Source organism: Amblyomma mixtum, unplaced genomic scaffold (assembly GCF_055824585.1).
Source record: "Amblyomma mixtum isolate Tamu unplaced genomic scaffold, ASM5582458v1 scaffold_14, whole genome shotgun sequence".
Lineage (NCBI taxonomy): Eukaryota > Metazoa > Arthropoda > Arachnida > Ixodida > Ixodidae > Amblyomma > Amblyomma mixtum.
This window is the reverse complement of record NW_028317673.1, coordinates 47,514-72,051: the sequence shown is the minus strand read 5'-3', so window position 1 is coordinate 72,051 and position 24,538 is coordinate 47,514. Positions and strand designations below refer to the sequence as shown.

At 49.1% G+C, this 24,538-nt stretch overlaps 3 pseudogenes; all 3 read left to right on the top strand.

Annotated features, from left to right (window-relative positions):
• Window positions 1-342: 342 nt before the first annotated feature.
• LOC149324814 (uncharacterized) lies at window positions 343-3,306 on the top strand (annotated as a pseudogene).
• A 1,433-nt stretch (window positions 3,307-4,739) lies between these two features.
• LOC149324813 (uncharacterized) lies at window positions 4,740-21,421 on the top strand (annotated as a pseudogene).
• A 90-nt stretch (window positions 21,422-21,511) lies between these two features.
• Window positions 21,512-22,391, top strand: LOC149324812 (aurora kinase A-A pseudogene; annotated as a pseudogene).
• Window positions 22,392-24,538: the final 2,147 nt, after the last annotated feature.

Genomic DNA, 24,538 nt, shown 5'->3' with positions numbered 1-24,538 from the left:
CTATTTGTCTCGGGGTGGTACGCGGTGGTGCGCAGGCGAGCCCCGTCGAGAATGCAAAGGAGCTCAGCAAAGAGAGACGACTAGAACTGCCCGCCGGGGCCCAGGATGATTGTAGACGGACTCCAAAATGGTCCACCAAGATAGAAAGGAAAAAAGACGCGACAGCAGAGGTAGCAGTACCGGGGACTGGGGTTGCTTCTGGCCAACGGGTGTGCAAGGTGAAGCAAGGTGAATGTGGTTCGCCTTGTACGATGTTGACCGTCTCACAGCGGACATCGGGTGGAAACAAAGAAGTAGTTTTCATACTCGTTTCTCAAGCCGATCCGCAGCCCGAGCATTCCTATGAGTGGGCTCACGTTGCTTAGACTTCCTCGCGCGCTCCGAACATCCAGAGATATTGCTGCTACACGACTTCACAGGCCGCTGCTTGATTGCTCTGCACAGGACGAAGTGACGACCGGTCAGCGCATCCTGACTAACTTCGAGGAGCAACGCCTCTTGCAGCGGCTGCTGAGGGAAGCTGGGAACATAGAGATGGCCACGCCAGGGCCGGTGGCAGTGTGGCACGACGTAACGGGTCTGCTGCTCGGCCACGCCTCGGTGCTGCTCTCCCTGCTGCCGTACGCGGACCTGCCCGACCAACCGGTGAGCAAGGGCTGCTTGGCCTACCCGTGCACCACCCTCTAGACCTGGTGCCATGACGCCAGGAATGAGCCAGGCAGGAGACTGATGGCGAACATCGTGTTGGTAGAGGCGGGCCTGGGAGATGCGGCCAGCTACGGCTGTCGCCTGCGAGTGAGCTGCCTGCCACCAAGCATTCACAGCGCCACCGACATCCGTCTCATAAGTGCTGTCAAAGCTCGGCCGCCGCACGTCGTCACCTATTGCCTCCTGCTATACATCTCCGCCTTCATCATCAACGACTATCCACTGGTGAAGGAAAAGCTGAAGCGCCTCCAGTCTGATTTTACCTGAGCACGGATGTGTACAGCGTTGCCCAGAATAGCTGGCACCTCGTCCATGGCAGCCATGATCAAGGGATGGAGATCCTGCTGCAGGGGCAGCAACAGGCAAGTGCTGAGCTGCGGCCGCTTCTGGGCGCCCTCTGGGGCCCCGCCGAGCGCCTAATGCTTCAGTGACACCACAGCCTGGCCCTGCGCTGCCTCGGCCACATGCAGGTGGCCTCCACGCCTAAGAAGATGACCCTGCAGCTGGACATGCTGCTGGAGAACTCTCGAGTCATCTACTCCCTTGAGCTGATCAGCGGGCACGGTCACCTTCCTAGCCTGAAGCAGCTACTGGGCTGCGTTACGGCAATCGCGAGAAAAATGAAAGTGCGTGAAGCCCGCGAACAGCTGCAGCTCCTTCTGCAAGTGCCTCTGTGTCCCACGGAGGAAGGGCAGCTGGTGTGCTGCTTCTGCGCTCTGGCAAAGCCGACCTGGATGTGCCACGTGGTGCTGCACATCCTGCAGTGCGGACCTCCCCATGCCACCCAGCCGCTGACCGGCTGCCTTCAGGGGCTGTTTCGGAAGGGCAGAACACAGCGGTCATACCTTCCTGAGGTACTTCCGAAGGTGTCCACCGAGCTGGAACTCATGTAGAGCTTCATGTGGTCGATGCCACTACCAGCATCGCAGCTGAATACAGCATCAGGCTAACGAAAGCAGCCTAGCACACCAGTGAAGTGGCCGGGAAATGTATCCACTCGTGTGCCTCACGAGGGCACTACGCCCCGCCTGGAAAAGGAGGTGGCTGCGTTGATGCCGAACATGGCTGCTGCAAAGGCCTCAAAGCCACCCGCTCTGCCATCTGCTCTCTACAGGGTGGCTGAGAGTGAATTGTGGGCCTCAATGTCTATTCCGAGTGTCAGCAACTATGCCGAGCAAAGTTTTCCGGAGCAGAATGCCGTATCGATCCTCTGCACGCCTCCCGTCTCCTTATTGGCGGCCCATCTACGACGGACAATCTACGCAGCGCACGAATTAACAAGCAAAACTGCTTGAAGCGGCGAGCCGTCGGCCTTCCATCTGTTGCTGCCACTCCACCTGTTCTTCGAAGGGTCTCCGCAGAAGAACATGCTGGCACCTGTCCGACGCCCACAGAACTCGGCAAGGACGTCCAGCCAACACCTGCAGATCCATCAGTTATGAGGGTCAGATTTGCCATGTCAGACTCGAACAGTTCCGAATTTAGCCCTGACCATGACACACTGGGCAGAGAATACGAAGCACCTCCATGCAGTCTCATCCTGTGGAGCAGGCAAATGGCGAACAGGAGGCATGCCATTCAGAGGAGACAGAAATGTCTAGTGACCAACCTAGACAGTTCACGACTCCCAGGGACACTGACAGCGACCGCTCTGGCACTGATCTGCACGAGAGCACTCCAAGTCCGGTTCGCTCTCCACAGCCGACGCCACAGCAGCCTGATCACAGTTTGCAGCCCAGAAGTGACGACCGGGATATAGATGGGAACAAGGTACCGGAACCGCTAGCTGGACAGACATCTTCCCCCGAGCGAAATCCGCTGCTGCTGCCAGAGTTCCTGGTTCAAGAGGCTGCCAGGTGCCTGCACTCGCCTACTGCAGCCGATTCATCTGTTGCCGGGCCTGCTCAGTGAGGTCCCAAGGAGTCACTATATCAGCCAGCACATCCAGCTGCAGCGTCAAGCCCCGCAGATACTGTGGCGTCTTCGGATGAAGAGGACCAGGATGGAACGCCACTTATGAACAGCTATGAGGACATAATTCCAGAAAGCAAGCGTCGGCACATTACCCGCCACATGGAGCCTGATTTGAGCAGAGGCCTTGTGGTTACGGCACCCGAGCAAGCAAAGACAGTACACAGGTCGGCTGCTGCTGCAGTCGTTGGTACTGTGCACTTCGGAACTGCACCAGTTGGCGGTGCCCAGTTTGCCATTTCAGAGTCTGGCATTCCACATGTCGGCATTCCACGCATTACTACTTCACACGTCGGAACTGCAGACTACGGTACTGAAAACTACTGTACTGCACCATTCGGCACTGCACATGTTGGCAATTGGCAGGGCAGCGCTGCAAATATCGGCACTACTGAATTCAGGACGCCTGCTGAAGAAGAACCCACTTCTCTTGGCGACAACGACGGCACTGAGCTAGTGGAAGACCCACCAAGCAGAGCCTCTTCTCAGGCGTCAACAGTCTGCCTCCGTGTGTCAGCATTCGTAGTCAGTGGGGTACAATACAAGGAAAGAAACCTGCTCTCTGCTGTGTGGAAGAGGGAGACCTGTCCTCTAGATCTGACGCTCTATATTCAGAAGGAGCGGTGACGACACCAGCAGAAGAAACAAACTTTGAAGAAAAATCTGCAGCAATCAACGAGTTTTTTGGCTTTATTCCAATTTTGCACAGTCCTCTTGTTGAAGGTTGGGGAGGACCTTTAACGAACATTAATGCGTTTGGAATATAGGACGGGTTATTTATAATGTATGTTAAACATAGTTAGTATTCATGAATGCACTAAAATATGTAAGAAATAGCTTCTTGAAATTTCTTGCTCGGTATTGGAAATTTAGTCGTAAAATTTGTCTTTCACCTAAGCGATGTTTGACACACGTTTCAAATGTGTGAAAAAAGGTATATGTTGTTTTAGTATGTTCGCAGTAGAATAAAATTTACCTTCGTAAATACGAAAATAATTCATCCCAATTATACTTCAATTCTAACAAATGGGCAGTCCTCATAAAATTTGTAGCAGGAATCTTCATGGTGCCGTGGGACCGTCGGGGAACAGCCGTAACTCTTCCTTTCCTCCCGACTATTCGTGTTTGTGATACTGCAAGGGTGATAACCACCACTTATCGCATTGCAAGCAAAGATCTCTTTCTACAAAGTGGTGTGCTAAAAATACACAACTTGTATAAATATCGCTTGAGTGTCCGGTTTAAATTCGAAACACGTAGAAACGTAAACCACATACGTAAACTAGCTGAACTGCATACCCGAGATGCAAGCTACACAACAAGACATGCGGAGACGTGGATAGTCCCGACCCCACGGTTAAACTCGGGTAGAGAACGCCTGCAGTTCACTCTTCCGTCCCTGCTAAACGCGTATATACATAATAATTTTGACCTTTTCAGTTCGTCAAACAGGTCTTTGCGTGCTTTGTATGCTAGCATGTAGGATTTTTGTTTTGTGTTTTTTTTCTTCTCTCCTTTGCTTTCATTACCTGTGTCTACCCAATGTGAATATTGTGTCAATATTGTATAATGTTCTTTCGTTTTCTCTTGTATTGTATACTTGTTATCACCTTCTGTATTAAAAGTCTTGCTGTCAAGCTGCTGCCAAGCGAAAGGGGGCTGCGGCTTAGTCAAGCTGTTTCTCAGCTTTTTCTGCGCCTCCGCTGTCTGTATGTTTACAAGGCAGAAATAAAGAATTTGAATTTGAATTTGAATTTGACCCTGAGAGCAATAGACCGGGAAGTGCGCGTTTAGAATCTCCGGACCCGGAGCTGGCAGCGAAAAGGACTCCGACTCGCAGTGCCGTCAGGCTCCATTAGACGCCTATGTAAATGTTGCTTGACAGTTCGACTTCTGAAGGATGCCTGACGCAAGTTAAGACCAGCAGTTCAGTTCTAGATCACCCGAAATTTGGAACCTGACCAATTTCGCACTAGTGAAGTAATTTGGGGGCCCACAGTTCTTGAGCCAGAAACGCCTCACCGGGCAAGATTATGTGGCGTCTCTCAGAAAGTATTCGCATGGCAAGCCGAAACGTGTCGGAACACTTCCAGTTTACTGACGCAACTGTCAGTCGGAACTCATGGTGTGGCGACATCACTCTCGGCTAAGTGACGCCCCATGACCTGTTTAGGTCTACGTCATCGAGCTCTTGATTTAAGAGAATGCCTCGTTTTTTTTGGGATTTGGCTTCAAAAGAATATACCAATAAAATGTTCATGATCACACCGTTGTGATTCTTTCTGGCGGTAGACAACTGAAATACGTCTAATGCAGTAAATCCAGCTTGCAGCCTGTTATAAGCCTTGCAGAATATAGTAAATTTGTGATTTGTCAGAAATATACTGAGCGGGCAAAAGTTGCAGTCCTGACATCTTGTGCGAAAGTAAAGTTTAATTACTTCAATACAGAAAAAGCCTTAATTTTGGTTTTAACTATTCGGACAAAATCACACAAAATCAATATGCAATTGATACAATATGTTCCAAGTGCATTTTTAACACAGCCTTTATTCCTTAAGAGTCCTCGTCGCCGCAGAGAAGGTACCACCTGGTGCTGCCGGTGTTTCTCTTCCCGTGACTCCGATCACTCCTTTGGATCGCTCCCCATCGCCGGCTGATGCCAGACGGACGCAGGAGACGCCTGCGAAGTCACATGCGACAGCTACAAACTCGGAAGACTCAACTCCAAAACGCACTAGACCTGAAGCTAGGCAGGATGAAAGCGGCGTGGAAAAAGCTGTAAAGAAACGTGAGCGTTCAAATAAATCATGCTGGTGGTATACAGTTGTGACCACCACCTACAACTTAAAGGAAAGACGTAAGACTGTTTCGAATGAGGAGAAACACGGTTTGGCAACAGTGGCAACTCGTGCATGACGTAGGAAAAGTGGATTGTGCCACCATCTCACAGATCGCCAGCTACTCTGACCAGGGCTGGGCACAGCAGGGAGTCGAAAGGGAGGCCCACAAGCAAGGCATCACCAGCGCACAAGAAAAGAGCTGCCAATCCGAAACATGTGTCAGCACACAGCCCGCGCTAAGAGGAAGCCATCGGAGGACTCTGCTAGAAGCGCATGGGTAGCCAGAAAGAGCGCAGGTAAACCCGGCACCAAGCGCGCAATGCGAAGTCCAAGGCTTAACTCGGAGGTGTCCAGCTCTAGAGGATGAAGCCACGTGAAAGCCACTTTGGCTTCTGAACGCAGAGCAGGCAAGAGACGGGCTACACACAGTCCTCGCTGGCAATCAGGAAGTCCAGGAAGGGCAGGTATACACTGCCAGCAAAAAATACTCAAAATGGTGTAAATTGCTTGTCCTGTAACGCTACCCAAAGGGAGGTTTTATTTACTCCATATAAATGGAGCATTTTATGTACTCTCTTATGCAAGGCAGGTATATAGGTGTACAAGGCAGTAAATGTTTTACTGACCAAAGGAATGGAGCCCAAAAATGGCGTCATGTTTATTTTTGCTCATTCAGGTTCATTCTTACAGACGTTCTAGCGGCAGAAACGGGCAGTAGCTTCATGGGCCATCGGCAACCAAATTGAGAAACTGCACTGCCCTAATGTGACCCTGCGTCACGCGTTCTTTTCGCCCACTGCAAGCCCAGCCGCGGCGTAGGCGGGTGCGGCAGGAGCCGTCTGCTTGTCATCTGCTTTTACTGTACGAGCTCGTTCGGTTGGCTATGTTCGTAGATAAAGGAATGTAGCATTAGAATCAATAGTTTAAAACTGAAAAGGAGTCATAGGGTTGTTTTACTGTCGTGTACCACGCTATATTTGACTAAAAACAAGAGCAGAATAGGTTGAAAATGAAAACACCCCTGAAGGTAGTTTAGTGTGGCTGATTTTTTTTCACGTTCACTTCTTTAAGGCTTCACTTTTCCATTTGAGTTACGAAAAATATAGCTTCAACAACTCAATCAAGAGCTCAGCATTGAAACTATCTACTATCACAGTTCCATGTTCAAGCACCGCAATATAATCTGCTCCAACACCGTGGGAACCACACAGAAAGAAATCAATGAGAATTGGGCAAAAGCGGGGGCTGCAACGCGATGGCGGCACTAACAAAGAAAGGTCATCTGTGGCTTGCGTACTGAAGGCTTCACAGGAGCCGTTTAATCATGTACCTTATCGTAGCAGATAACGGCGACAAGCCGACATCTTGTACAGCGGCAGGCGCCCGTGAAGGTGCAGAAGTGAGCAGAGATCGAGCGACGATGGTAACCAAGGAGTCGTCACTCAGCGCCATTATCAGACGATTTGACCAGAAGCAGACGAGACCCTAGGTGGCGGGGCGGATGGTGCAAAATGGTTCTTTTACTGTATTAGGGACTTGGAGCGCATTGATACCAAGAAACTCAATTTAAAATGGGAGGTATAAAGAGGAGAATCCTCTTTTATGCCTCTTTATTGAGTGCAGGGAGTAAAACAGGTCATTTAGCACATTTTTACTCCATATTTATGGAGTAAATGTTTCTACATATGGAGTTTAAAGGGTGACGCCAACCATTTAAACTCCCATTTGGGTTGATCCTCGTTTACACAGCACGATAGGTTCTGCGACCGTGTCCGTGACTTCCGTAGGAAGAGCTTTATTTTCCACCGATGTAGGAGGCCCCTTACTCCCCTCCCCTGGCGCGCAGGCTCAAGGGGCGGGGGCCGAGGCCCCCGCTTCTAAAGACAGGCGAAGGTACAGTGTTTCTTCGCGGCTTCCGTCGCCAGGCGGATGACTTTGTTCGGCGGGGGACTAAGCTTCGCAGCAAGACCTCCCAGGAATCTCTACTTTTAATGTTCTTCGGGATGTCGGGAGTTAGGACATTGCCAGATTATATGTTCAAGAGGCATCACCCTTTCTACGCAGATTTTACATTTATTATCAGGTCTATCTTTCATTCGCGTGAGGAACAACCAGACTGGATTTGGGAAATTCCCAGGTTACAGGCGTCGCCAAGCGCCAGCCTCTCTGTTGCTTAAAGTTCGGTCCGGTGGTGGCAGAGACCTCCTTCCAACTCTATAGTGCTCGACGATTTCAGTGTTGGTTTGCGCGCGCTCATCCAGTCCCCGACAGAAAGGCGGCTCTACGGTTACCCGGAAGTAGAGAGCTCGGGCTAACTCGTGTGCCGCCTCATTTCCTGGGACTGATTCGTGTGCGGGCGTCCCGATTATCGTAATTTTTGCGGTTCAATGCGGAACTTGCTAACATTTTGTTTTCCTCTTTCGAGACCCTTCCTTTGCCAAAATTCAAGACAGCCGTTTTGCTATCGCTAAAAATTATGGTGTTTGCTTTCGTTCCAATGGACGCGAGCGCTATTGAAACTTTTTCAGCTGTATCTATGTTGCAGCTTCTAATGGATGCGGAGGCGACCGGTACGCCACGCCCATCGACCACCGTGGGGACTGCCGCCACCGACTTTCCACTAGCCACGTCTGCATAGGCGACTTTTTCAGGTTTCTTATTTTCCATACGCTTCGTGAGCGCTTCAGCCCTTTTTTGTGTCCGTTTCTTGTTATAGGTTGGGTGCACGTTTTTGGAAAGAGGGGGTACGAGTATGTTTTCGCGACATTTTAGGGGAATATCTCTTTTGTCGCTCGCACCTCTTTCTAATTGCAGCCTCACCCAACCAAGGAGGGTTCCATCCGTGTTAGTTCAGCTCAATCTTTCTAGCTGCGCCATATGCACTGCTTCCGCTAATTCACTCCACTTATTATGCACCCCCATTTCGACGGGGTTGAACGTTGAGGTCGCAATCGGAAGCCCCAGCGCCCGCTTTACGAATCGCCTGATAAGTGCGTATATTTTGCGTTTTTTACCTGTCCTACTGTTCAGATATGGAATGACACAGCTTATGCAGCTGATAATTTAGGCCTGCATCAGTTTCAGGAGGCTACGCTCTTTTAGGCCCCTACCCTTGAGCGCGACTCTTCTGAATATACCAGTTACCTGTGCGGTGTTATTGTCTAGCTTCTTAATTGTTGTATCATTATATCCGTCGATTCTAATATGCTCGACCCGTGGCACCATTTGTCCGTCTGCTGTGATGCTGAGATTTATTTCGTGCTTCCATCTGGGCGCTTTTGGAATGTATATAAGGAGTGCAGATTTCAGCGGAGAGCATGAGAGGCCCCTCTCGGCCGCATAGTACACGCCAATTTCCGCTGCTGCCAGCAGGCGTTCCTCTATGATCGCGTCGCTGCTCTGGTTGATTCAGAGATTAAAATCGTCCGCGTACATGCTGAATTTCAAATTTTCCACTTTCCTTAACCCGCCACCGTGGCTCAGTGGTAAGGCACTCGTCTACCGAGCCGGAGTACCCGGGTTCGAACCCGACCGCGGCAGCCGCGTTTCGATGGAGGCGAAACGCAAGAGGCGCCCGTGCGCTGTGCGATGTCAGTGCACGTTAAACAGCCCTAGGTGGTGGAAATAATTCCGCAGACCTCCACTACGGCACCTCTTTATCTCTTCTTTCAATCCTACCTTCCTCCATTCCCTTACGGCGCGGTTCAGATGTCCACCGAGATATGTGAGACAGATACTGCGGCATTTCCTTTCCTCAAAAACCGATTTACCAATTTACCACTTTCCTTAGGGTTGCCGGGAGGTCACGCATAGCTACGTTGAAAAGCAAGGGGGAAAGCACCGAATTAAGTTCACAGCCTCGTACCATAAGCGGTAGGTAACTCACAACCCAATAGGTAGAGTGCCACGTGTCATAGTGCCCAGGTTGTGATGACGTCAGAAGGTCATGTGACCTCTCTCAACCAGTCGGAGAATATCGTGACAGAGAAGCCAGAACTTCTTTGCGAGATGAGAAACTAAATGCTCTTATTGCACTAGAAGGGTCGAAGTTGTTTAAATGATTTTGTAGATTATCGATGGCATTCTGTTTTTTGTGTTTTTGCAGCAGATTCAGTGTTCACCTCTTAAGTTGCGCAAAGTTACTGAGTCTCTGGCCACATGTCAGAGTCAGTCAAGCACATTTCGGAGAGACACAATGATGACAATAATGAAGCGCGGTGTGTGGATGGACAGGTGGTTAAGGATGGTAAGATGAACTAAATGAAAAACATGTGCATCAGGTTGAAAGGATTACACACGATCGAAACCTCATGATCAGCAGCGCTGGTGTTCGCTGAAAACTGGTATATGCACCTATCGCGGAAATGTTTAAGGACTTCAGGGGTTTAACGTCCAAAACCGACTCCGGACATTGGGACGCCGTAGTGAAGGGCTCCGGAAATTTCAATCACCTGAGATTTTTTAACATGCAGTCAGATCGCATAATACGCGGTTCTCTGGAATTTCTCCTCCACCGAAATTCAAACGCTGTGGCTGGGATCGAGCCCGCATGTTTCTGGCTGGCAGCTGAGCGCCGTAAGCTTTGAGCAACTGCGGCGGCCTCTGAGGGAAACACCAGCAGCTAAGGGAATCGGCCCAATACTGGAAATATGTTGGCAAAGGCCGGTGCAGCAAAAGAAAGGAGTGAAACCATCCATTTTCAATATAGGGTCGATTACCTTGCATTTAGGAATGCACTTTTCACTTGGCAATGCACTTGTGAATAATGTAGTGCTCTATACTGCAGGGAACTTCAGAAGGGAATGTACTAGCCAAAAGGGAAGCTCCACACTCTCAAACCTGCAGTTCTAGCACGCCTAGAAGGAGGTTCATGTGCGTGCAATGCGCATGGCCCATTCTCAGTGTTCAGTGTTTCCTGTCCATTCTGAGTCAGGCTAACAGCGCTTCCACTTGTGCAAGTGCATCCCGACTTTCCTGTATCTGTCCGTTCAGGTTCTCAGAAACATGTTCAATATGTACCGTGTCTCAAAGAGAACCTGATGCTGCATCGCTAAGAGTTACGCCGTCACCTACTATGTTACGATGACGAGCAGCCCAGCAGAGTGTCATTCAGTCTCTGCAAATAGGTGTAGCCAATTCAATTGATTTAATTTGATGACATAAGCCGACACAACGCAGGACGCCACAAAACAAGGACTTTGCTTTTCGTTTATTTCCTTGCATTGTGTCTCAATACCCTTCTGATTGCATGCTTATGTGAGTGTTGCAATTTTTTTCGTCCCTGCATTGTCGCTAATGTTTTTTATTTTATTCTACCGGATTTGCGATAATCTTGTTTTCGCGTCCGGATCAGGGCCATTGTGGCCCACCGCGTTCTGACCGCGCGTCGGCGTACACCTGTGGTTCAGATCGGATGCATGACGTGGACTCCTGATGCTGCTGATGGCCTGTTTGCCCTGAACCGACACAATTGCTGTAGCGAGGGTGGTGGGTGCGGTCTTATACGGTGGCTGTGGAAGTTGGTTGTTTGGTTTATGGGGTTTAACATCCCAAAGCGACTCAGGCTATGAGAGACTTCGTAGTAAAGGGCTCCGGAAATTTCGACCACCTGGGGTTCTTCAACGTGCACTGACATCGCACAGTGTTCTAGTGGGCCGTTCATCTGGGGATGGTACACGGTGGTGCGCAGGCGAGTCGTGCCGAGAAGTTGAAGAATCTCACCAAAGCAAGACGACTCGAACTGTATGTCGAGGCCCCCTGATGACTGTGGAAGGATATGCTAAACAGGTCACCCAGGTAGAAAGGAGGAGCAGATGCGTCGGTGGAGGCCGCAGTATCGGGGAGTGGTGTAGCTTCTGGCCTGCGGGTGTACCTATGCCGATAAGTAAGAGTGCCCTTGAAAGGTGCAAGTGGTCCGACTAGATAGATGTGAACGATATCGAGGCCGCTGCTAAGGTGCGACGACGTCGTTCGCGTCATCGAAGGTCTTCTAAGAAAGCCGTTACTTTTGACAGGGAGGCCACTAGCACCCTATTGAAAAATCCGGTATCGCGGCAAACCCGATTTTACCGGAACATATCGGTTTCATGCCGGTCCGGTATCACTCTCATACCGGCGAGACCCGTCCGGTTTGATGGCTATACCGGTTCATACCGGTCCGGTATCGATCCCAAACCGGACAGTCCATTCCCGGTACGGAGCTCAAACCGGACAGACCAGTCCGGTACGGAGCTCAAACCGGACAGACTAGTCCGGTACGGAGCTCAAACCGGACATACCAGCCTGTATTCAGAGCGATATGTGCTGCGGTTTTGGTGCTTGCTCTGCAGATTGACTGTTGTACGCCAGCAGATATTTTTTAGGGGAACGGGGGTGGGGGTCAGCGTGCGCATAAGTGCGATAATCAACACATGCACGGTTTTGTTGAAAGGACTAGGAAAAGAAAAGGGCTAAGCATGAGCTTCGCAGTGGCAAAACATGCAGTTTGTGTATGAAAGGCGGGGGCTGCATGAAGGGGAATTGCGGGTAACCGCCATATTGGCTTCCCGTGCAGCACTCTGACAAAGCCAGGGCGGCTGTGTGAGGTCAAACAGCTAGTATACATCCGCCAGCAGCCTTCGTAAGTCCTGCGCAGATTACTCTGGATTTCACAGTGCAGACCTTCACGACTGGCTGATAAATATCGCGAGCCTCCGGTGACTGCGCCAGAGGCTCCAAAAGGTTTGTTACTGTCGCGTTCATTGCAGTAACTTTCTTAACGTTCGCTAGCGGCAGTCTGTAGCGACGCATCAATGAAGAAAGAACATTCTTGGTTTTCGTGCAGGAATTCTTTGCACTTCTTCTTCGTCAAGTGATTGCCCATTGATAACGCAACTTGTCCAAGCGCCATCGCGAGCGGCCCCAACCTTCACTCTATCAGGAAGACATACTAATCACAAATCGCCCAGAACATTTCTATCGACGAAGAAAAGGTTAATTCAACGGAGCCGGCAGCTTGGGGTGTTCCCTTAAGGGCCACGCTCCGTGCTAGCTAAAAGATACAGCGCTCGAGAGAACAAAATTAAAACAAAAACCACCTGTAGAAACCTTACACGAGCAACCCGTCTTTGCGCAATTTTTTTAAAGATTTTTTCTTTTCTCTCATCACCGCCTTCTCTGCTTTTCCTGGGTCCGAGTCGGTCGCAACCAAAAACCTGCTCATCTGTGCTTTTTCTGTCGGCCTTTGTTCCTTCCCCTTGGGCTCCTCTGTGTCTGTCCTACCCCTCCCAGTGCCGTTCCCCGAAACGGCGCGGAGGCGCTCAATCTACAACCCACGACCGAACATTTTTTTAAGCCGCCCTCCCGACCACGCTCCTCGAGAGGCTTCCATGAAGTGGCGAGGAGGTTCCGATTCTGCTTGTTCACTGTGCCAGGTCGCTAGAAGTACTCCCCCGCCTTTCCTGCGTTTGTGTGGAACAGGTTTTTTTTCTCTCCTGGGGTTGGGTTGAGTGTCAAAGGATGAAGGTAGCTGCGAAAACACGCTGGCACTCGCTAGTCCTCGTTGAATTTGTGTTATACAGTTTTTTGCGTCTTTCCTCGTGTTGCTTGATCAATCCACGATCGAAGATGACATCGCCTTCCATGCGTACGTCCAGTGCAAGTATGGTGGAACCCTGTCGTCCTCGTCTCAGTGTTGAATAACTTCGCTCCGAAAGACGTGAGTGGTGAACATTTGACCGGTGGAGGCCATGGCGGTGAAGGCGGATTTTATGACGGCGACGTCGTGCTGCTAGGACGTAAGTACGCATTTTAAATCACTCTGTTCTGTAAGTACTCCCTCCGTCTCGGTTATATGCTCGGCGTCAACAGAAACGTTCTAACTGATCAGTGTCTTTTTAACTAAAACTTTGTAGATTTCACAGCGTAGAGGGATGGAATAGCGCAATATTTTCTTTCAGTTACATACCGAAATTGCTTGTCCTTCATGATAACACGACTAAGCTAAGTTTTATAGTTTGTATTCTTTCTTTACAGAGGCATATGGTGTATACGTGCGAGAGCAATCATCGATAAGCGTCCTGAGGTGGAGCGGCTCAAGACTTTGAATAAACATCACGCATCGCATCGATGCTGCGATGTGTGCCGTAAATAATGGAGGATGACCACACAAGCATCGGAATCGTCCGAGCAACCTGTTTACACACCAACAATGTTACGACGCAGATTTCCAATACATTATTGATTCAAATATGGAAGGCGTGAGGTGCATTCACGATACTGAGCATTGCCAATGCTCAGGGCCTGGCGTCTTGAGACGCCTGGCTTGTCTGTGGCTTGTCTGGGCCCACGAGAGCCCGCAATTCAGAGCCCCGTTTGTGCTCCTGGGGTATGCATTTGTAATTATTGCATACAGGTCCACCTCGGGAATGGAATTTTTAATCTTTCGGCAACGTGGGCAGCAGTTATGGTGGCACCCAAAGATTCGCGTTTCTGCAAGGACACAGCCTTTGACGACTCCACAACTCCTGGAAAGGAGCGCTACAGGGGAAGCTTGCCATCGGAACCTGAAATCAGAAGTCTCCACAGTGGGCAGAAAGCCAATGACCCCTGAAAAGCTACAAGCCATTGGCCGTGAGTTGCATGTCACAGTGCTCAATGCATTATGTTGTGTGTCAGTGCCCAATTAAATGATAAGCTGGGGGCATTATGTACTACCAATCATATTTTCTTTTCTGCAGGTGCTTTTGACTACTTCATTGGCCAGCACCCTGTAAAGACCCCAGCGCCGGTAGATCGTCGCAGAGTTAAATTATTACCTCAGTGAGCTGGTTCAAGACATGCGAAAAAAATAAACATCTTTTGGAGTTTTTGATGCATTATAATACTCACCAAGCTACCAATACTTGGTAAAAGCTGGGAGCAAATAACACAATTGCACATCGACTGCAATACGAGTCGCTGATAATCGCAGATTACCAGTTTCTGAGGCTCGGTATATTGCAGCATTTGGCATGTACACTTATGGCCCCAATTTTTGGGCAGATTTAGTCCAAGTGGGTTATATTTGGAGCATTTTATTCCTGCCTTTGTCCTGTGATACAGAGCCCTCCTGTATAATACGGGCCTAGCCTGTAGAATACAGGACTGTCCTGTATGCCGGTATCAATTTTAAACCGGAACCGCATACCGGGTTATTGTACAGGATTTGCGATACCGGATTACCGGAGTATCCTGTAAAAAACAGGAGAGTCCTGTATTATACAGGACTGTCCTGTTTTATACAGGATATTCCGGTAATCCGGTATCGCAAATCCTGTACAATTACCCGGTATGCCGTTCCGGTTTAAAATTCATACCGGATTTTTTAGTAGGGCACTGCTGCATCTTGTCCTCCTCCTCAACCTGCCGTACTACTCCAAGGGAGCCCGACAGCTGATGAGGCCGGACTTGCTACACCGGTCGTTACCTGGCCGTCACTCCCAAAACCTCCCACATCCACTGGGTCAGGAAAGTCAATGCCATCTCCAAGTTCGGCGCCTACTGTTGATCCGGAGAAAGGCCAAGACCTCAGCCTTGACCAAGAAGTACAGGTTAAGGAAATGCTGAAGTCCATCCTGAGTGCCATCCGCGCTGTGCTGGCAGGCCTGCGCACGCCATCAGCTCAAAATGCGGTGCAAGTACTGGACGTGCTAAATCCAGTCCTAGCGGCGCTACAGTGGCAGGAACAATGGCTCCCCCAGCAATAACATTTCAAAAGCAGCTGAGGCAAGCCTCTATTTTTCAATGGAATGTCCGCGGATTTCAGTCCCTAATTTCAGATATTCGGCAATATGTTTACGTAAATAATTTCCCCATCCTTGTCATTTGTGAGCCTAATGTGCCAAAGATATTGCGACTGTCAGGTTACGAGGCGTTTGCATCTTCCACGCACCAAGGGAAGGGTAAAGTCATCGTCTACATTTGGCGTGAACTTACATATGTGCTTCATCCAGTTCACCCTAATAGTGACAACCAGTACGTTTTTCTAACAGTGAAGAGGCGTAATCTCACGCTTCCGCGTGTGGTTGGGTGTATGTCGCCGTGAAGTTAGAAAGCCTGGCTAACTGTCTGACCCTGCGGAACAAATTCTCAATGGACGACTCCTCTCACGTCGAAAAAAAAATCAGCATTCTTTTGAGGTTTCGTTTCACCTGACGAGCTTTCTTGAGGCGAGGTGAATTTGAAGTTTTCCATTGGCATGATTGTTGCTTTAATTCAGGATTCGATTCAGGAACACTTGAGTTGTCCCCATAGCATCGTCCTTTTTCGTCTTTCTTAATATTTCAAGACTTTCCATTCAACTTTTTCCGAGCAAAAATCAGAATTTCACCGGCGCACGCTGTTCACGAAAATCAGCCATTGCATAAACGATAGTCACGCAAAACTGTCGTCACTCTAAAACTCTGCCTAAACTAGTCTGACCTCCTTCAACGACGGCACTCGGCTTACTGACTCTGGAATGTTCGTTCTATGCGCTCCTAGTGGCGAAACGCGGTACCACAGAAGCTTTGCCGACCAAAAAATTTAGTCCGGTTTCTTTTGGGTACCCCCTCGTATGTAGGGATATGGTCACTGCCGCGGGTTTCAATATCCAAAAACCACCGGACGTTGCTTATAAGGCATCGAGAAACGAAAGCTATGTCAAGGCAGCTGCTGTAAGTTTTTCGTCGAATATAAGTTGGGGAGCCGTCATTTAAACATTGAAGATCACGGTCAGAAGCGAAGGACACAAGTTTCCGTCCCCGAATGTTCATTCTTATGCCTCCCCACATCATGTGGTGAGTGTTAAAGTCGCCCATGACGGTCCAATGGCCGGGTGTATCCGCCATCAAGTCACTCAGTCGTGCGGCGTCAAATCGACTTCATGGCGACATACACGCACCCACACGCGGAAGCGTGAGATTACGCCTCTTCACTGTTAGAAAAACGTACTGGTTGTCGCCATTAGGGTGAACTGGATGAAGCACATATGTAAGTTCACGCCAAATGTACACGATGACTTTACTAAATTTTTTGGTCGGCAAAGCTTCTGTGGTACCGCGTTTCGCCACTAGGAGCGCATAGAACGAACATTCCAGAGTCAGTAAGCCGAGTGCCGTCGTTGAAGGAGGTCAGACTAGTTTAGGCAGAGTTTTAGAGTGACGACAGTTTTGTGTGACTGTCGTTTTTGCAATGGCTGATTTTCGTGAACAGCGTGCGCCGGTGAAATTCTGATTTTTGCTCGGAAAAAGTTGAATGGAAAGTCTTGAAATATTAAGAAAGACGCAAAAGGACGATGCTATGGGGACAACTCAAGTGTTCCTGAATCGAATCCTGAATTAAAGCAACAATCATGCCAATGGAAAACTTCAAATTCACCTCGCCTCAAGAAAGCTCGTCAGGTGAAACGAAACCTCAAAAGAATGCTGATTTTTTTTCGACGTGAGAGGAGTCGTCCATTGAGAATTTGTTCCGCAGGGTCAGACAGTTAGCCAGGCTTTCTACTTGGATGTTTTGAAAAGATTGGGCAACAGTGTGCGGTGGAAGCGGCCAGATTTGTGAAGGGCGTGTGACTGGTTTTTCCATCATGGCAATGCGCCTGCTCACACAGCCCTGTCTCTACGACAATTTTGGACCAAAAATGGCATGACCCCTATTCCTCAACCCTCATACTCTCCCGACCTTGCCCTATGCTACTTTCTTTGCTTCCTAGAATAAAAAAATAGGTGAATGAAAAGCGTTTCGCTGATGTTGCTAAGGTGAAGAAAAAAACGACGGAGGCACTGTAAAGCATCACAAAAGATGAATTTATACAATGTTTTGAAAAATGGAATGAAAGATTCGACAAGCGTATCATTGCAAGTGGGGAATACTTTGAAGGAAATTGAAGGTCTGTGCTTAAAATGTGAACAAATAAGTTCAAACAAAAATAAGTCCGGTTTCTTTTGGGTACCCCCTCGTATCTCACCATTACTGGCCTTTCCATATGCACCTCTGCCACATGCATGCGACGCATCGATTGGCCAGTGTTTCAAGCACTTACGGAAGATGCTTGCAGAGAAGGTTCATCCGCTAGTTCTGAAGGAAAAATTAAGGAGGCTATGGAGAACGCGACACGGTTATTCCCCCTAATTAAAAAGTACACGGAATTCGATATGGAATTGCAGCACCTGCGATCACTGCGACGGAGGGCAGAGCGTAGGTACCGACGCATAAAGTCGAGCCTTGACCTCAGAGGTGCGAGGCACATGTAAAAGTAAACTCAGCGCAGAATTCAAACACTCCAGGCACAACTTCGGAGGTCATTCTGTGAAACGCTTGATCCACGGAAACCTTTTTGACGCATCTGGAATATAGTTCGTGGCCTTCGAACATCCCCACACCAGCTGCAGACTTTCAAGTCTCTTGTACTCTTCCAACGACGTGGCGAGGACGAGGTCGCTGAGGATTTCTGCGCTAGGGCAGCAGGACCACCTGCCCCATTGGCTACGCTGCATTGCAGCGATGTTCCTCTTTCACGGGATTCTCAGATGGACCTTCAATTCTCTGTGGAGGAACTTGACGCCGCGCTGGCTTCTTGCAGACGATCATCATCGCCGGGACTCGACGTTGTGCCATACACTACACTTGGAAACCTTGGACAAGAAACTAGGCGTGTCGTTTTGGAGTATTACAACAAATCATGGAATGAGGGCACAGTTCCAGACGAGTGGAAGTCCAGTCGTCTAGTTCCGCTCCTGAAACCAGGGAAATCGCCTCTTGACCTGACATCATACCGCCCAATTGCGCTGGCTAGTTGCGTTGGCAAAGTACTGGAAAGGATGGTACTTACACGTACTGAGTGGTACCTGGAGCACTACCGCATATGTCCGGATATAATGTGCGGGTTTCGACGAGAACGCCCTTCAATTGACAACGTGGTCGACCTAGTCTCATCCGTCCAGCGCCAAAAACATTTGAAGCGCTTGACCGCGGCATTGTTCCTGGATGTAAAGGGCGCAAACGACAATGTAATTCACCAGGCTATTTTGGACGCTCTGGAAGCTCCCGAGCTTGGTGGTCGCGTATTCTGCTGGATATGGAGTTATTTATCCAACAGATCTCTCTTTGTGCAGACAGAGGAAGGCCCAACTTCTTCTCATTTCACTTCCCGTGGAGTCCCGCAGGGTGGAGTGCTCAGCCCAACTCTGTTCAACCTTACACTTGTCGGGCTTGTCGATATACTACCACAGTCGGCTCAACTCTCAATCTCTTCGGATGACATCTGTATCTGGGCATCCGGAGTTACGCGCCCACAAGTTCGAGCGAGTCTTCAAAAGCCGTCAAGTATTCTTGCGGCCTACCTTCACCGGCAAGGCCTCGAGATTTCAACCGAAAAGTGCTCGCTGGTTGCCTTTACATGCAAGAACACGTCTCTTTATACCGTATGCATAAACGGCACAGCAATACCCTACGTAAAGAGCCATCGGTTTCTGGGAGTAATCATAGACCGGAATCTATCATGGACCCCTCATATCTCATGCATGAAAAAGAGACTGAGCGATTTCTCACGTCCTCGCCTTTCTTAGGGGAAAGTCGTGGGGAGCGTCGGTTCGGTCGATGATGAAACTCTACAACGCCTCATTCATGGAATTTCTTCGCTACAGCCTCCCTGCACTTGCAAAGATTCGAAAAACAAACATATCAAGTCTGCAAAGCGCTCAAGCTCAAGTTCTCCGGACTTGCCTAGGATTGCCGAAATGTGCCTCTACGGCCGCATCTGTACTCGGTGCCCAGGAGCATCCAATCCCTACCTACTTAACAGTAGACGCACTGAGGGCACATTTCCGACACATCTCCCGGGTACCCTCTCACCATCTTGCCAGTCTTCCTATTACCAGGCCGCGCACATGGTTTACAGATATCACTGACGTACATCGCGCCATTCTGCCGCCCCAGTTTACACCCGCCTCTAGACCATCCTCGCCACTTTGGAGCCTGCACAATCCCCTTGTGCTTCTTTCGATACCTGGCATCAGAAAGAAGATCGACTTATCGCCGATAGAACTACAACAAGTCCCTCTTGAATATTTTCATGAGCACCATGCAAACCGGGTGCACGTTTACACCGACGACTCAGTGAACCCTATCACTTCTTCTGGCTCTGTGGTCATCCCCGCAAGCCCTCCAAAAATTAGAGTTACGACTGCTCACCCCACTTCTTCGACGGGTGCATAACTCACCGCTCTTCGTGTCGCCATTGAACACATCAGTCAGCAGCGCCCTCAGCGGTGGTCTATTTTCACCGATTCCAAAGCTGCCCTCCAAGCCTTACAAGCTGCTCTTCGCCGTGGAGCCCATGAACAACTGATCGCAGAAATTCGACAACTACATCACTTTGCCATCAACAAAGGACATGACATGATCTACCAATGGCTACCGGGGCACCGCGGCATGGCAGGCAATCACCGCGCGTATGAGGTCGCGCGGATGAGGTCGCGCGAAGTGCTCACGACGACGGCGATTTTGTGTCGATCACCATTTCGAGATGAAACACAGCGGGCAGGCTTCGCCCACTTGCGCGGGACATCACGCTTGCCGCGTGGAATTCCGGCCAATTTTGCCATTCAGGTTCAAAATCCTTGCACCGAGATCTCAAGCTCCGGCTTCCATCAGGCCTACCACTACGAGAAGAAACTTTGCTGTGTCGCCTAGGGCTTGGTGTAGTTTTCACCAACCATTACTAATTCTTAATCGGTATGGCTTCATGTGGCACCTGCGGGCATGACGAGACTACAACCCACATTTTTTGTGACTGCCCTGCCTACACCCCCCCAAAGGCAGCCTCTCAGCCGTGCGCTGGAGCGCCTAGATCCACGCCCACTGACGGAAGTGAAGATTCTCGGCCACTGGCCGCGGCGGTCGTCGGCGGTGAAGGCCTCCAAGGCCCTGCTCCGATTCTTGTGAACTTCTTGCCTGCACGATAGGCTGTGTCTTCATCGAACGCTGACTTTTTAGAGTGACTTCAATTTTCTGTTACTCTCCTTTCTCTTTCTTTTTTATCCCCTCACTCCTTTCCCCCCTCCCCCCGTGTAGGGTAGCAAACCGATTATTCTTCCGGTTAACCTCCCTGCCTTTCCTCTTCTACCTCCTCCTCTTCCATATCGAGACGTGCGTCGGGAGGAAGAAAAGAAGTTTTTTTATTCTGATATCGAGCTGACTTTCTTAATTGCCTTTACTTTTCTCTCAAAATTTATTTGTTTATACCTATTATTTTTAAATAATTTCTTTCATTCGTCCCCTTCTTGTTTCTTCAATTTTCATTCCAATCCACTCAAAAGGTCTTTAAATTTTTAGTTCGTTTTCATAGATTCCTCAATGTTTATTGATAAGCAGCTTGACACTAGCCTGAATGAATTTCTATCCTATTTGGATCTGCCCCAAACTCTTGCCGATCCCCCACCATGGGTATGTATCAAGGCTTCAGAGGAAACATAAACAACAACAACCCGAAGCCCGAGCCTTTCTTCCACGCGGCTCGTGACGCTTCCTCTTCCTCGTGCGCTCCCATCGTCCAGAGGTGGCGCTGCTACAGAACATTCTGGGGCGCTGCTTGACTGCTCTGGTCAGGACGAGGAGACGACCGGAGAGCGCATCCTCACTCATCTTGAGGAGCTGCGCATCTTGCACCGGCTGCTGGCGGAAGCCCGGGGCATGCAGATGCCCATCTCAGTGCTGGTGGCAGTGTGGCACGACGTGGAAGGCCTGGTGTTCGGCCACCTGTCGGTGCTGCTCTTCCTGCTGCGGTCCGGGGTGCTCCCAGACAACCGGGTGAGCGGTGGCTGCCTGGCCTACGCGTACACCGCCCTCCACAACTGGTGCCAGCCGGCCAGGTGCCGTGAGTGCAGTGCGATACGCTTTTAGCTGACTCTCATCAAGCCTCAGTAGTCTCGTGTGTCCGAAGCCTCTCACCGACATGTGTTCATTTCCCTGGCTTCAGCTCCTTACCTTGCAATGGCCGACAAGGAAAGCCAGCCACAGAATGCAAGGGCTGCTTATGCCATACAGAGGGCGGAGAGTACTGATGCCGGCTCCAACAAACAAAAATAAAGAACTTGTAATGAAGCCTCGACGACTTCAAGACTGGGAGACCCTTAGGCAAAGGAAAGATCGGAAACGTACACCTGGCATGAGAGAAGAAAAGCAAATACGTCATTGCACTGAAGGTTATGTTCAAGTCCCATTTGAAGAGCAACAATGTTTAGCACAACCTTCGAGGAGATACCGAAATTCAGTGACACCTGGGGCATCCTCATATCCTGAGGCTATATGGCTACTTCCGCGATGAGACTAGGGTTTATCTTATTCTGCAATACACACCCAAAGGAGAGCTATATATGGCCAACCAAAGCAAATATGTTTGACAAGAAATCCGCTACATACATCCGCCAAGTTTGCAAGGCACTCCACTACCGCCACAGCAAGAAAGTCATATACCGTGACATAAAACCACAGAATATCCTGATCGGTTACAGCGGTGTGCTCAAGAGAGCAGACTGGCTGATCCCTCCATGCTCCGTCCTCAAGGCGTTAAACCCCGTGCGGTATCAGGGATTACTTGCCACCCGAAATGGTTGAAAACAGCGTCTACCACGAGCAAGTGGATCTCTGGGCTGTAGGTGTTCTAATCTACTAGTTCCTTGTCGGAAAGCCTCCTTTTGAATCGAGCTCCGCAAAAACTACTTATGACAGGATCCGGCGTGTGGACCTGCAGTCTGCTCATGTCTCGGATGATGGCAAGAATCTTATCTCTAGGCTGCTGCGGAAGGAACCGAGAGAAAGGGCAAGCCAAGACCCAAAGATCTCAAAGAATGTAGAGTGTAGCATCTCCTAGCTGCACCTTTCTAGTGGACTTGTACATGAGTGCTTGCCTACGAGAATCCTCCATGTGTATCCGCCTGAGGAGCACTTGTGTGGTGAAGAAGAGACAAGGCATTCAAAATGAACGTATTTTAAAGAAACAAATAAGCATGTACTTTGAAGACAAGTGTGTGCGAGTCACGAACTTCGATTGGGCTTCGCTCCAATCGTGGACATTCTTCGAGGATGCATAGCGATAATTATACGTTTGTAATAACCTTTTGTAATTAATACGCTTGTAACTATAAACATCATTTGTATTCATGTATTCACTAAACTTTTGGCCCGATTTATGCAATCATGTTTTGGGAGCGTGCACTGCTATACACTCCGATAATTGAAATGGGCCAACGGGCCAATACACTTGGCGACATTCTCAACCAGATTCTTAAAAAACAAAATGCGGTAGAATGTGGGTTGCCTTTTATGCTTTATGCAATAAGCGTCTGATGTTATGCTGCTTTTCCAGCCAAAACTCCAAACTTATGGCATGCGTGAACCATCACCTTGAATTTTTTAGTAGGTTGCATTAGATTATCATAGTGAATTATACTAAACCAGCCCCTCTAATCCAGCTTAATTCACGGACTAAACTGAGTTAAATTGCAACTAGAGCGTTTTTGTGCCTCCTATGAATTTATTTTTACTTTTATCGTACTTTCCCCGAAGTTTTCCGGTCCTTTGTGCCGAGTTTATAAGCGGGGAAAACGAGTTTTGAAATTCCCCGTTTCGTGGCCTCGATAGGATAGATTTGGCGGGCAACCTCGCGTGTGTGACGTCGCTTCGCTGGACGCATAGCCGTCGATGTAATTTTTTTGTTTCCTGCTCAGAATTGCGAGCTGGCTTTTCGTCATTCGAGACATTGTCAATCTCCCTCTTAAAGTCGCCAATTTGGGCAATAAACGCCCACACGCCAGATTTTGACATAGTATCCATGACGTCACAGGACGCTCTCTCGTGACGTCATCGTTTGGTTGAGACCCAGTACCTGTTTCGGTTTAATCATCTTTTTCGTTTTTAAATACTCGTACTTGGTATTTTAAAAAAACTGATTTTAAGGCGAAAGCCTTTAATGGCTCATCGCTGTAAGCAGCAGTTGTCGGCAGAAATGTCACGCTTTTCAATTTGTCGAAACGGTCGTGACGTCACAGTGCGCGAATTTCAAACGGGGCCAATTGTGGCTAGTAACCATGCAACCAATTGAAGGAATCGTATAGTGATGCTCCAAGTGGGACTGAGCTTACTTAATGGCTTAATTACTCAATTAGCCTAATTAACTTTTCTAGTCAGGCCATATAAATAAATAAAACCGAGTAGGAAATTGGTCGAGCTCGGGAATCGAACCCCGGTCTTCGGAGTGCGAGACGAGCATGCTATCCACTCCACCATGCCAGCTTTTTTTTTCTTTATTGCCTGGCTTTGGCTCATGACATTGCACAACAAAAATACACATAACGCTATATACATACGACACAGTCATGGTCAGCCAGCATGAGACTGGCTTCGTCAGCTTAAAATTCTCGCAACATACACAACGGCTCTAGTCTTGAGAGCCGCTCGGGAGGCTCTGCAGCTGCTTTTTGCATTGCAAGAAACCAGTCCATGCTTTCCCGAAAATAAATTCGGGCCGGTCGTGCGTCTTTGTCACAATGGTAGCCTGCCATTCTGGAGCGCCATATACAGTGGAGGCCCAAGACCATTATGAGATCGAAAGGTGCCCCATCCTCATTATCAGTGCTTAAATAGCGAATTCCGTGCGCGTCAAGTGGTAGCACTTTCTTTATGGTCCTTTGTAACACGTCCCAAAAATAAACCCCTTCCCAGCAATGCAAAAAAACATGGTCTATTGTTTCATGCTGTTTACAAATAAAGCAGTTCGATCTCCACGGTAAAAAGAAATCCTTTTCCTTTAGAAACTTTTTAACTGGTAACGTCCCGGTGTGTAACTTAAAAAAGAAAGTCTTTACTCCTGGTGGCACCTGCATTTTCTTCACACTTTTTAAAACATCCCCTCCCGGGCCTCCACTGTACAAGGCCCTGTACATGGGCTCTGGGAAAACAATATCACAAAGATCATCGTACAACTTTTTCCTTTTACTTTTCCACAAATAATCGGTGGAA